Genomic DNA, 15295 nt, shown 5'->3' on the forward strand with positions numbered 1-15295 from the left:
AAAATGTAACACACAATAATTAAAGTGCTACAACTTTATTTTGTACATCTCTCATGTAAATAACACATAATCAAAATCTTTTTTCTGTCAGAGAGATAGATGAATGAAGGATTTAATTTTGACATAACATCAGGTCATCTTATAACACACACATTCCGCAGCACACATCCTAACGCACTGCTCCATGCTCCTTCCTCACTATCTACCCCATCTGTGTCACCCCTGTCTGTCTGCCCCTCCCCTTTAGAATGTAAGCTTTCACGAGCAGAGCCCTCATCTCTCATGTGCTTCTCCTCCCCCTACTTATAGTATCATTTACTCCTAACTCCCCACAACGGCACCTAACACCTGGTTGCTGAGGCCCTGCTGCTTGTGTTATGCAGCTATGTTTATAAACCATGTCCTTGTCCTATATTGTTTTGTATTACTATTAACTGTTTTTCTTGTGTGCTCATTTATGTACTGGGTAAGGTGCTGCAGAACCTTTGTGGCGCCATATAAATAAAGGATAATAATACTGAATAAAGGATAATAACAATAATTGATAGAGTTGACTTGAAGCCACTACTTTGATATCTTGGCTGTGTGCTTAGGGCCGTTGTCCTGCTGAAAGATGAACCGTCGCCCCAGTCAGAGGTCAAGAGCGCTCTGGAGCAGGCTTTCATCCAGGATGTCTCTATACATTGCTGCATTCATCTTTCCCTCTATCCTGACTAGTCTCCCAGTTCCTGCCGCTGAAAAACATCCCCACAGCATGATGCTGCCACCACCATGCTTCACTGTAGGGATAGTATTGGCCTGGTGATGAGCGGTGCCTAGTTTGCACCAAATATAATGCCTGGTATTCACGCCAAAGAGTTCAATGTTTGTCTCATCAGATAAGAGTGTCCTTCAGGTGCATTTTGGCAAACTCCAGGTGGGCTGCCATGTGCTTTTTGCTAAGGAGTGGCTTCAGTCTGGCCACTCTAATATACAGGCCTGATAGGTGGATGGATGCAGAGATGGTTTTCCTTCTGGAAGGTTCTTCTCTCTCCACAGAGGAATGCTGTAACTCTGACATAGTGACTATGGGGTTCTTGGTCACCTCCCTGACAAGGGCCCTTCTCCCCCGTTTGCTCAGTTTAGACAGCCAGCCAACTCTAGGAAGAGTCCTGGTGGTTCGGGAACTTCTTCCATTTATGGATGATGGAGGCCACTGTGCTCATTGGGACCTTCAAAGCAGCAGATATTTTTCTGTACCCTTCCCCAGATTTGTGCCTCGAGACAATCTTGTCTCGGAGGTCTACAGACAATTCCTTGGACTTCATGCATGGTTTGTGCTCTGACATGCACTGTCAAGTGTGGGACCTTATATAGACAGGTGTATGCCTTTCAAAATCATGTCCAATCAACTGAATTCACCACAGGTGGACTCCAATTAAGCTGTAGGAACATCTCAAGGATGATCAGTGGAAACAGGATGCACCTGACCTCAATTTTGAGCTTCATGGCAAAGGCCATGAATACTGATGTACATGTTATTTCTTAGTGGGTTTTTTTTTTTAATTAAATTTGCAAAAATCTAAAAAAAACTTTTCACACATTGTCATTATGGGGTATTGTGTGTAGAATTTTGAGGACAAAAATTAATTTATTCCATTTTGGAATAAGGCTGTAACATAACAAAATGTGGAAAAAGTGAAGCGTTGTGAATACTTTCCGGATGCACTGTATATGGACAAATCTGAGGCTAGGAATGCCAGGCTTAAACGTATGAGTTAGGAATCTTTAACCTCAAATTTGGCCTTGGGTGTATCACTGACCATGTCAAAGTCTCCCCCAAATTAAATTTTTGTCCCACCAATTCAATTTTTTCTGACAATTACCTAAGACCATCGTGAAATGCCAATAAATTGTTGGAAAGAGAAAATCCTTGTTTAAATTATGGCTGAGGCCTTTGAAAGGAGAAGGTTCTAAAGTAAACTAGTCTAGTAGTCTAAGGGTAGGTTCCCTGTTTTGTTGGTCCCAGGACAAATGCTGTTATTTGCCTTGTATTGGAATAGGTCTGAAATAAAGGATAATTGTACAGTGAGTGGGGTAGGAAGGGGCAGCTAAGGATGACAAGTAGGAGCAAACTATTCTCTCTGTGCCAGAGATGCATCTACATTTACTTATTATAAACCAGCTTCATCGATTGGTTGTAGGAGGAATGGTTGGCTGCAGGAGTCTCTGCTAGCCTGCAGAAGCAACTTAGGTATGGTTAAGTAGCCAGAGAGGGCTCTGCTAGCCATTGAGATCAGCGCGTGTGAGGTATCTACAGGTAATGGTGTCAAGAGTCTGAGTGGAAGATACAGCGTGTATACTGTATTCTTAGAGAGAGTGCCGTCACATGTGACTTTAATACATTTCTCTGTTTTTGGCTCACGGTTTCATCAGAATGTCAGACTATCCTTCTGTCTAAACCGTGACCCAAACCTTTCAGACACGTGTATACTAATGCGAGTAAAACTCTACGAAAGCTGCACTGCTCACTGTTTTTCCACCAACAGCCTCAACTCTCATATAATGTATCAGCACTTAAACCCGCCCCATGTTGAGTGCAACAGATGCGTCAGGAAAAGCCTTACCCTTCCATTTACACGTATCTTCAAATAGCACAAAAATCTAGCTGCTCATCCACAACACGGATCTTTTGCATTTGACTGCAGTATTGCCGTCCAGAATTGTCCATATCTTGGACAGAGAGATCCTTACAACTCAGAATTGCCTAGAGATACGCAAAAATACGGAAATTCACTGCCATGCATGTGCAGTTTGCTAAAACGACCAATTTGCAACTGTATATGGAGCTCTGTGTGAATCATAGTAAGGGCCTATGTATTTTTCCTTGTTTGTCACTGCCACTAAAACCCAGGTTATTGCCGGGTCAAGGCTTAGTAGGTCTCAAGCAGGGTTTTACACGGGTAAGGCTCAGTGGAAATGGGTATCCTGGGTCATCCGACCCAGGTCCCATTCACCTCATAGGGAGAGCCGCATTTCCTGGCGCTTAGAGGTGATGTAATCTGAAAGGGCCGGCAGAGGTAAACTCTGGCAATATCCCAGGTCCAGCCTGCGGTGTAAAAGGGGTTCAAGCCGCTGTGACACGGCTTGAAATTCATGTTCAGTGTCCCGGGCCGTACCTGGGATTTTGATGGAAAAGAGGTATAATTTACTCCATGCATATAATACAACAAATCATGCAATGCTGGTTTCTGTATATTAACATTGTTAAAACCTGGCTTTATAAAGGTACCGTTTCAACAGTTGGAGAAATAAGGACTTAAAAAGTGGGAAATGAAACTGGTGGCTGGAGGCAGACAGTAGGGCACATGCTTTAGTAATTATAATGAAACCAGCTACAAGCAATGACCACGTGGACCCTTTTCAATAATTGGTCCACTAGAGAAACAATTTGTAAATTGCATCACTGCAAATTTGGTCATTTTTATTACGTTAACTTTTTATTTCCTAGAAGAACATCCACTTATTAGAACAAAACCCTTAAAGCTTATTTGGCTCCAAAAGTCATTGCTTGGAACACAAATTAGGATTAATTCATTTCAATATGTGAAATACATCTAGACGGATTTATTAAATTTTAACAAGCATCCTGCATCTTCATACATTTCCCCTCTATAGAAGTAGAACAATCAGGCAGGTTGAGATTCAGCGCCTATGAGTAGGCAGAGTATGCCCCGGACTTAAAACACAATAACTGCAGCACTGGGCATAGAACAGTCATTTATCAGTTGCCTGTGAACAAGTGCATATTTTATATACAGTATATGCACTCTATTGCCTACATTTACTAAGTGGTACATTTCAAAGCTGCTGTGTAATTGGCAGTTTAACCGCTGGATTTAATTTTATGACATTATTTGATAAGGATATCATTTAAAAATTGATTTTGATTATTTTAGATTATTAACTACTATATAATTTACGTTTAAAAAAATGCAGGAAAATGTTGCATTTGTGATATTTATGAAGCTATAGATAAATGCCATAATCCTTAAGTAAAGATGAACACATTTTGACATTTACATGTTTTCATTGCACGTGCATGTACCAGGGCCTTGTCCATGAGCTGCCAGTGAGAAGATGCACAGTCCCTTGCCACTTTCAGTTTGTTTGAGATCAGACATACTTTGCTCTGATTTGCACTTTACTATCATGATAAAAGCAAGTCAGCAGGAGGGCAATGTCTAATGTACAATATCTATATAATAAGCGAGAAAGTGTGTGTCTGTCTGTCTGTCCGTCCTTTATGCATGGCCAGTGCTTTGTACCTAGCTCCAACAAATTTGTCATGGTGGTATAGTTTGACCAGGATTATGTTTTTGGCTCTGTTTGTCAGGGCCATGGAGGTCTATACGGTGTGTCCCCCCCCACACACACACATTTTAAAAGGTCCACAGGTGGAGTTTATTATTTCACTTGTGATTCTGTGAGGAGACCTGGAAAACATGCACTCTTAGCGCTTCCTGAGGAATGAGTTTACAACACAGTGATATAACCAAACCAAGTAGACAATTCGGTCACACTTATTGCCATCATGCATAAAATCAAGCATACAGCCATCGAGTCTCCATAGTCAAAAGCTCAATGACTTTCAACCTGATAATGTCATAGGATACTACCTATCCAACAAGCCAGTTCAACAAATTTCTGCCCTGCTAGAGCAGCCCCGATCATCTTTAAGTGCTGTTATTGTAAAGTAGAAACATTCACATAACCACTGAGTGCTGAAGCGTGTAACACAAAAAAATCATCTATCCTTTGTGCCTTTGGAAGCACCATCTTGGGAATTTCGTGGATTGGGCTTTCATGGCCTAGCAGCCGATCACCAGCCAAAGATCACCATGCACAATGCAATGTCAGTTGGAGCAGTGTAAAGCACACTGTCATTGGACTCTGGAACAATACAAACCCGTTCTAAGGAGCGGCAAATCACATTTCACTAACTTGCATCCTGATGAACAAATTCGGGTTTGGCGGATTGAAGGAGAACACTTCCTTGCTGACTGTAAAGATTGTTGAAGTAGGAATAATAGTCTGATGCGGTTTTCATTGTTTGGCCTGGGTCCCTTAGTTCCAATGAAGGGAAATTTTAATACAATGAAACTGTACAGCAGGGGTATGCAACTATTGTTTTGAGTGGGCCACTCTGAAAAGTTAAGGAGATTTGGAAGACTGGACATTTGCATTTTATTACAAAAAATACATATATGAATGATTTAGTACCTATTATCTCCCCCACCCGACCCTTTGTAAGTCTTTACTGATTTTGTGCACCTGTCCACAACACTAAACTTCCTTCTTATTAACTTACATGGCTGCTTATCTCTCCGTGTCTCTTTACTTTGGGTATGAGACGTTATGATGTGTGCAATGAGTAACACAACACACAAAAAAAAAAAATCAGCAAAATAAAAAGCTCTTCTGATATCATCAAGTCTATTTTAGCTGTTGGTGGAGGAAGCACTTATAGGCCTGTAAAAATTATCATGGGTTGGATTGGGCCTGCGGGCCACCAGTTGAATAGGTTTGCCCTAGAAGGTTATGTGCCTCTAACTTTGTAGGGAAGGCCCTTTTCTGTTTCAATTAGACAATGCCCCTCTGCACAAAGTGAGATCCATCTTAAAAAAAAAATAAAATAAAAAAAAAATTGCATGCTGTCTTGTCATGGACAAAAACCCAGGAACATTGTATGGTTGGTTAGGGTTTTCTGATATCCGATTACCACATCTGGCCACGATCACCAGAGAGAGAGAGAAAGTGAGAGTTCTCTTCCTTGGCAGTCCTGGCTTCCTTACAATAAGGACGCCCTAGTAAGCCTCTTCTCTGCATGTGGCAAATGTATTCTCTGCCACATGAACAATCCCCATCTCCCATGACCCTACCATTAGTACACAGAAGAGAGGGGAAAATATATATAGATCTGTGGCACTGGAAAAAATTGGGTAACAAAGTGATCCCCAAGTATTATAATTTTACTGTAAGTCTATATCCATTAGTTTATGGGGAGTGCAACCACAGAGTATAATTTTAGAAGGGGAAATAAAATATGTCTAAATGGTGAACAAAGGACAAATAAAATATAACCTTTATTGACTTGTTTAAAATCTTTGAATAATCAGAATATGATGCAAGATATCTTTAAAAGTTTACTGTGTTGAAGATGAAGAAATTGTGAATGAAAAAAGTATTAAACTATAAAAAATCAGCTGTGTGTCTCTATTTTATCTTCTATTGTTTTGATATAGTGTGTGTTTGTGATACATAGGCCTGATTCAGACCCGCTCGCAAGCGGGTCGATGGCGGGGCATAAGCCCCGATGGTGATCGACAGCTCGCCCCGTTTTGTAGGGGGGGGGGTTGGCTGGCCAAACGGAGGCGCTCCCAAAGGAATGCCTGCCGTTTGAGGGCGGCCCTACTGACATCACCATGTCAGTAGTGAGCTTCCGGCTCTATTAGAGCCGGAAGCTCACTGGGGCTTGCGGCAGACGAGACCCTACCACAAGGGTCTCGTCGCAAGCCCGATGGTAGCGACCATCATCTGGCCGCTCACAGAAGCTGTGGGTGGTCACCCTCAGCTTAGCGAGCGGCCAGGAGGCAGATTTTTTTTTAAAAAAGCGGCCGCTCTGATTCAGAGCGCTCGCTTTTTGCGAGCGGCTCTGAATCAGGCCCCATGTACGAAGGTAAAGATCACCTAGATTGCCCAAGGATCTAATGACAAAATCTACTTGTTTAAGTAGCTAATATAACAACAGTACTATAATATTTATATTTTAATTTGTTCGTGATACCACATATAGGGTTGGGTATGATATCCTGACGGCTGAATAGCCGCTGGGTTAAATACCGATGCTGGAAGCCCGATCATGAGAGATCTCGACAGGGGCACATAAGTATACAACTCTTACCCTCCATTGGTGATGCCTAACCCCAAGTCCCCCCGGGGGTACACACTAATATATCGGCCGTTTCATTGAACACCCGATATATATATATATATATAAATGTATATATATATATACAGATAGCCAAGGTGCGGCACTCGCGGCATAATCTCAATGGATAAACGATACGTGACACACAGTTAGTCAACGTTTCAGTTCTTTACTGAACTTTTTTCAAGATAACAAATACATATAACAAACATACCTTTATACATGAACAGCACCACGTGTAATGCCGGGAGCCAGGGCCGGGACCACCCATCCGTCCTGCGGCACCATGAGATGACGTCATGACGCCTAGGCATCCAGGCTCGGCTTCCCTCAATTGTGTCACCATCACCATAGCTACCATATAAACAAAAAAATTTTTTAAATCTAAAATCAAGCGGCACAAGTATAGAGCAACTTTCAAGGAGATAAACAGGGTTAGCTCATACTAATGTGCATATATTATCTTATAATGAATATTATTTCAATGTTGATGGTCCCCAAGCAAAACAACAAAAAACATATATATCAAGAATCAGAAATTGATTTTACATTCTCCTAGCATGTCAACCGACATACATGTCAGTCAGAAACAGATTGTAAAGATTATAGAAAACTATTATATGAAATATTCTCGTTAAGTCCCTTAGGAGAGATGACATCTAACCGGACTATCCAACGTGCCTCGCATTGTAATAATTTGGTGGCGCGGTCACCGCCTCTCATTAAAGGAGGAATGTGGTCGATCATTCTGTACCTAATGCTAGATACTGGGTGGCTAAATTCTGCAAAATGGCGCGCCACCGGCTGTTCACTGGTACCACTCGCCAATGCATTACGAATGGCTGAACGGTACGCTGCCATTCGTTCTTTAAATTTGCGCTCGGTCTTACCGATATAAGATAGTCCACAGGGGCAGATAACCTGGTATACCACAAAACAAGTGTTACAATTCAATTGGTGTCTAATAAAGAATTTTTTTCCGCTATGAGGGTGTAAAAATGTGTCTCCTCCTATCAAGAATTGGCAAGTTACACATGTACATTTAATACAACCAAATTTCTTTTTAAGAAAAGGTTGTGACTTATTACCCAATTTTGATACATCTGTTTTGACTAAGAGGTCGCGTAAGTTACGGCCTCTCGAATAGCTGGGCATCAGCTGGCTCTCATGCAGATTTAGTGTACTGTCTGATTCAATTAAAGACCAATTAGATTTAGCAATATTGGCAATCTTAGAAGATGATGTATTGAATCTGTTGACCCAGGGAAGTCTATTATTAAGGGATTTGCGTTTATCCTTTTTAACTAATAGATGTTTACGATCCAATGCTAATACTTTAGCTTTGGTCAATTGTAGGGACTTGAATGAATACCCCCGGGCAGAAAAACGCTCAATTAGTTCATCAATTTGAGAAATAGCCACATTTGAGTCACTGTTAATTCGTCTGACCCTGATCATTTGGCTATATGGTAAACCCTGAATAAGTTTCCTCGGGTGGCAACTCTGGGCTTGTAATAACAGATTTCTATCTGTAGGTTTAGAATACAGTGTGGCCTCGATGGCATTATTTCTAACCAATATCTTTACATCCAAAAAATTCATCTCTGTCAAGCTCATGCTGTAGGTAAATTTAATAGGAGAGCTGCTATGGTTATGAGCTACCATAAGTGATTGAAATTCTACCGCTTCGCCACACCAAAACACTAGGAGATCATCAATGAAGCGTGAATATAACATGATTTGAGATGCAATACTAGAATTAGAAAAAAACAAATCACTTTCAACCTCAAACATCACAATGTTTGCATACACAGGAGCTGCGCTAGAGCCCATTGCGCAGCCCCTGTGCTGCAAATAGAATGATTTATCGTATAGAAAAAAATACTTGTGTCGCTTGATTTTAGATTTAAAAAAATTTTTTGTTTATATGGTAGCTATGGTGATGGTGACACAATTGAGGGAAGCCGAGCCTGGACGCCTAGGCGTCATGACGTCATCTCATGGTGCCGCAGGACGGATGGGTTCCTACAATTGACCAAAGCTAAAGTATTAGCATTGGATCGTAAACATCTATTAGTTAAAAAGGATAAACGCAAATCCCTTAATAATAGACTTCCCTGGGTCAACAGATTCAATACATCATCTTCTAAGATTGCCAATATTGCTAAATCTAATTGGTCTTTAATTGAATCAGACAGTACACTAAATCTGCATGAGAGCCAGCTGATGCCCAGCTATTCGAGAGGGCGTAACTTACGCGACCTCTTAGTCAAAACAGATGTATCAAAATTGGGTAATAAGTCACAACCTTTTCTTAAAAAGAAATTTGGTTGTATTAAATGTACATGTGTAACTTGCCAATTCTTGATAGGAGGAGACACATTTTTACACCCTCATAGCGGAAAAAAATTCTTTATTAGACACCAATTGAATTGTAACACTTGTTTTGTGGTATACCAGGTTATCTGCCCCTGTGGACTATCTTATATCGGTAAGACCGAGCGCAAATTTAAAGAACGAATGGCAGCGTACCGTTCAGCCATTCGTAATGCATTGGCGAGTGGTACCAGTGAACAGCCGGTGGCGCGCCATTTTGCAGAATTTAGCCACCCAGTATCTAGCATTAGGTACAGAATGATCGACCACATTCCTCCTTTAATGAGAGGCGGTGACCGCGCCACCAAATTATTACAATGCGAGGCACGTTGGATAGTCCGGTTAGATGTCATCTCTCCTAAGGGACTTAACGAGAATATTTCATATAATAGTTTTCTATAATCTTTACAATCTGTTTCTGACTGACATGTATGTCGGTTGACATGCTAGGAGAATGTAAAATCAATTTCTGATTCTTGATATATATGTTTTTTGTTGTTTTGCTTGGGGACCATCAACATTGAAATAATATTCATTATAAGATAATATATGCACATTAGTATGAGCTAACCCTATTTATCTCCTTGAAAGTTGCTCTATACTTGTGCCGCTTGATTTTAGATTTAAAAAATGTTTTTGTTTATATGGTAGCTATGGTGATGGTGACACAATTGAGGGAAGCCGAGCCTGGACGCCTAGGCGTCATGACGTCATCTCATGGTGCCGCAGGACGGATGGGTGGTCCCGGCCCTGGCTCCCGGCATTACACGTGGTGCTGTTCATGTATAAAGGTATGTTTGTTATATGTATTTGTTATCTTGAAAAAAGTTCAGTGAAGAACTGAAACGTTGACTAACTGTGTGTCACGTATCGTTTATCCATTGAGATTATGCCGCGAGTGCCGCACCTTGGCTATCTGTATCCTAAGAATTCGTGAGGGCACCGGCAGCAGATATAATATTTATGTGATATTGGGAGTGCCAGGCCATCTGTGATTGTGTATATATATATATATATATATATATATATATATAGTACATCGGCAGATGTGTACACCAGATATGTCTGTGAACATCGTTGTTCACAGACACATTGGATTGGCCCTGCAGCACAGCAGATGGCCGATTATATATATATATATATTTAGATATTTTGAACAGTGAACTTGATACACAGCGACAATAGTGCTAATATAATAAATAAAATGCTAGGTCTATAAAATGTCAGTGTAAATGAATATAAAATAAGGTGTATAAAGTGTCTGTGCAAAAGTAGTTGTCCTAAAAATAACTCCTAAACCTAATTTAAAAGTGAATATTCCATACAAGGATCAAATATAATTAATAACACACCCAATAAGGGTCCTTAAAACATGATAGTGAAAAGTGACTGTGCAATAATAAAGTGCTTATTAGATCTCCATATATCAATGGCTTATGAGATCAAAAATAATGATATAAGAAGCGAGCATTCAGTATAAAAAGGGGGGGTACAAAATTTATTAAACTAAAAAACATAGAAAACACAAGGGATAAGGGACAAGGTCAATAATAAATTCATACATATAGTCTCCTAAAAATTCATAAAGAATTTTTTAAAAAGCATTTTTTAAAAAGCAATAAATACCTTTTTTGCAAAGGGAAATGAAAGGAAAATAAGTAAGAATAAAGTGCCAAATGCTTATCTTATTTAAAATTTCCCGGCAAGTTCATGTAGGGCAGGAGTGGAGCTTTCCAATGCGTTTCGTCCTTCACTTAGACTTCTTCAAGGGTAGTGTAGCTCCATACAGGTTTTTAGAGCTATATATACCTCACTAATGAGGATTAATTATCAGCAATCTGGGATCTCACTTCCTGTGGTTCATTTACCCCAGTTATCAATAATATGTTTTAACAAGAAAAAGTATGCACAGTTGCAAACATCTCTCAGTTTTATTTTTAGATAACCATCAAAATGGCGCCCACCAGGAACGTGACACGATTCCGTTATGGTTATGGGGATAAGGAGAGATGTGACGTGGATAACCTAAAAAATGGCGCCCACCAGCAGAGTGACAACATCTTGCTATGGCCAGAGAGGCGTGAACTGACGAGTGAGGAGTCCCGGAAAGGTCTGGCGATGTGACGCGGTTGGTCACACTGTGAGAGCGGACGGAAGCGCTGTGTACGGGGTCAGGGAGATGACGAACTTGGTAGATGAACCGGCGGGAGCGCCTATTGGAGGACCACGTGGATTACAGACGCTAGAGGAAGCACGATCCGGAAGTGACGCTATGTGAGGAGAGGGCGGAAGTAGTCTTATGGAGAATCGCTTGCACTGACATGAACTAAGGGCGGAAGTCTTAGAAATAACGTTATTTAATATAAGGTTTTCAGCTAAACCTAAAATCTAACATCTAATTATCATTGTATTTAAGTCTATGTCTAAGAACTTAGGGCCTGATTCAGACCCACTCGCAAGTGGGCGTACGTACGTTCGGCATACGTAAAAATATATTTAAATTCAAGCACTCGCTCGTATTTTCGTACGCAGCAAAAAATCCGCCCCAAACTCAGCCGACCCCTCCTCTAACTAACGAGCGTGCCAAATAGCGAGCGTACATCCCCGAAATGGCTTGAAGGGAACACACGCACAAGTACAAACCGGAAGTGGGACTGTCAGATTCCGATGACCTGCTCGTTTTTTCTGCCTACCTCCATCAATCGTATCATGCCAATCAATGTATCAATTAGCTTAATTTTTTTTTTTTTTTCAACACAATGCAATAAACTTTAATCTTGTCCGTGTTTGTATTTGCTCGCAGAATACGTACGGCTGAAACCTTCGCTTTTATTGTTCAAAAGACATGTTAGCCCCAATTAAACAATTGTTCTATTTGTTTGTCTCCCCACAAATTTTCTGTGGTTCATTTCTTTATTTAAATTTGCTTACGCATGTCACTGCATCAAGCCTATCATAACTCTCAAGAGATTTGTGGCCTTGTCGAACACATGACTCATACACTAACCAATATAATTTGTCCTGTTAATTTCCCAAATACATTAGCCAATCAAATTTTTTTTGGGTGCTTTATTAAAAATATTTTGCCAAAAAAACACCATTGCCATCATGAGATCCGCCGCATTCACCAGGCGCGAACTGCTGGTGCTGACGGAGGTGATGGACAGGCGGATCACCAGTCAGCCTCCACCCATCTCAAATAGGCGCAAGCGTTCCGCATATGCGGAGGTACGTCGCCGCCTGCGCTCCTTCGGCTCACGCCGACATATTGGCCAGCTGGAGCGCAGGTGGTCGGACCTGCACCGGCGGACGCCCCGCTTGCTGGCATGCTTTCGCATGCAGATTGCGGAAAGTCAGTTTCTGGACTGTGGTTTTCAAGTTTATCTTGTGGGCCCTAACTGCGTGTGCATGTTTTCATGTCTGTCCTATTGAGTCATTGTAGTCATATCTGCATGTGCATGTTTTCATGTATGTCCTATTGAGTCATTGTAGTCATATCTGCATGTGCATGTTTTCATGTCTGTCCTATTTAGTCATTGTAGTCATATCTGCATGTGCATGTTTTCATGTCTGTCCTATTTAGTCATTGTAGTCATATCTGCATGTGCATGTTTTCATGTCTGTCCTATTGAGTCATTGTAGTCATATTGAGTCATTGTAGTCATATCTGCATGTGCATGTTTTCATGTCTGTCCTATTTAGTCATTTTTTTTTTATTTTGGATTCCTGTTGAAACTAACCACAATATTTTTTAAATTTTTTAGGGGCACAGCAAAGACTACGGCGGCATCGCCAGACAAGACGCCGGTCCCGGCCCCTCTCTCCAACTCCCAATTTCTCAATTACCCCCTCCTCCCCAGACCCTGTGGCCGAGATTTCAGGTCTACTTCCCCTCCAGCCCAATTCCCCCTCTCCTCCATCCGTCCCTCCTCCAAATACCCCCTCCCAGGATTCCGCAAACACCCTGCCCCTAGGTTTGGGGAATATAGCCACATCCGAGGTGGTCCAGGGAGTGGCTTCTGGCTCGGACGTTTTGGAGAACGGTATGTTTTTACATTTTCTTTTGGCCACCACAAACTGTTTGTATGTAATCATGTGTCGTCCCCATTTTTGTTGGCTTTCTGTCGCCTTAGGGTATTTTTGGGGGTTGTCTTTACCTGTTCCTGCTGATGTCACCATACACATATCACACCTGTGTGCATTTTTTTAGGGCCCTTGTATTTTTGGCCTACGACATTTTGGGGTGCTGGGTTTTATCCGTGTAATGTTTTTTTTGCCCACAAGCTTTTAAGTTTTGGTTTGCTTGTTTTGTGTTTTTTTAGAATGTTGCTTCATTATCGATTTATTAATCCCCAAACTTTTGTCACCCACAGAGGAACAGAGGCGTCGGGAACAAATAATTTATTATGCGGGAGCAGGTCACCGGGCTTCTGCAGGGCCTTGACCATCTGTTGGTCCTCCTTAGGAATTAGTATATATATATTTTTTTTTTCAAATTGTTTCATAATAAATCAGTTTTAAATCAAGCTCTGTCTCATGCGTTTGGAGTAAATCCAAGATTCTTTACACTGATAAGTAGACTCTTCAAGCAAGGATTGCCACAGAATCTCACTACAGATTGTGTGTTGTATTTTGAATGCAAACAGGCACAAGAAACACCTCCCAGTACCAATGTCATTTTCCTTTTTTGTGGTGGTCAACATGATAGTTTACACCATTTTTCAGGTTCCTATTTGGTGGCCAAACTGCTTAGGACAATCTTACGAAGGCAACTGATTGTACAGGTTTCCTTGGTGTGTTGGTTAGTACCCCGAAAACATATTACATTTTAGCTCCACTTGCTTCATTACTGGGTTACCCCTTAGGTAAAATTAACGTTTGGGAGTTTGTTTACACTTGCTTCTAACGTGCCCAAAAAGGAAACAAATTACACTCTCCAAATATTTATTCACAACAGCAATCAAAATACAAAGTGGTCACTCACAAACAAAACACACAGTGATAATCAGAAATACACCACATACCAAAAACACGAAACAAACACACAACAAATCAAGAACTGGTTGACGAAGGCCCATGCCCACATGATTTCAAAAATATGGCGTTGCAATATTGGTGTCAGAATATATTCCAGAAGTTTCCACATAAAGGTTTTTGAAGGGTAGCAGGAAGTAGTCATCGTGGGAGTGCCAAAGATTATGCAAACAAACAGAAGATGGTGCAAGAATTAATATCAAAAAAGATGAACGCTAAAAAACCGTAACACATTGGGTATACACACTGTTGTTTGGTCAATAATTACCTAAAATATCGGGCCACCACATCATCGCATATGGCCCCCCCACATACTGACCTCCGACCAACCTCGGGGGGGCCATCCTCAGGTAAGGCATCCTCTGGCTGCATTGGAACACCACTCCTTATGGCGATGTTGTGAAAGATCCCACACAGGACCACAATTTTCGAAACCATATCCGGCAAATACATGAGCTCGCCACCAGAGCGGTGGAGGCATCTGAATCGGCCTTTTAAAAGGCCGATACAGCGCTCCACCACTTGCCTGGTGGCTGTAAGTGTGGTATTAAACTCACTTTGTGGACCTGGTGTGGGAGCCAAATAAGGAGTGAGCAGCCAGGGCATGCAAGGGTATCCACTGTCTCCTGTGAAAAAGAATAGACAACATCAGGATCACTGTGTATCAAGCTTAACATTGTTATGTACTAAAGGTCTACACTTAACCAGAAGCCACGCATCACCAGCTTGGAGGTTGTTTAATTTGTGCCATATCCCTGATTGCCGGATGACGAAGGAGTCATGTGCACTTCCTGGTAATTTTGCATTCAGGGACAGGATCTGGAGGGAGGCATCACATACCACCATTACATTCAGGGAGTGATAGTGTTTTCGGTTGCAAAATATTGCCTCCAGCTGTGCTGGAGGCTGAAGTGG

This window comes from Taudactylus pleione, unplaced genomic scaffold (genome assembly GCF_031769625.1).
Source record: "Taudactylus pleione unplaced genomic scaffold, aTauple2 ptg000573l, whole genome shotgun sequence".
Lineage (NCBI taxonomy): Eukaryota > Metazoa > Chordata > Amphibia > Anura > Myobatrachidae > Taudactylus > Taudactylus pleione.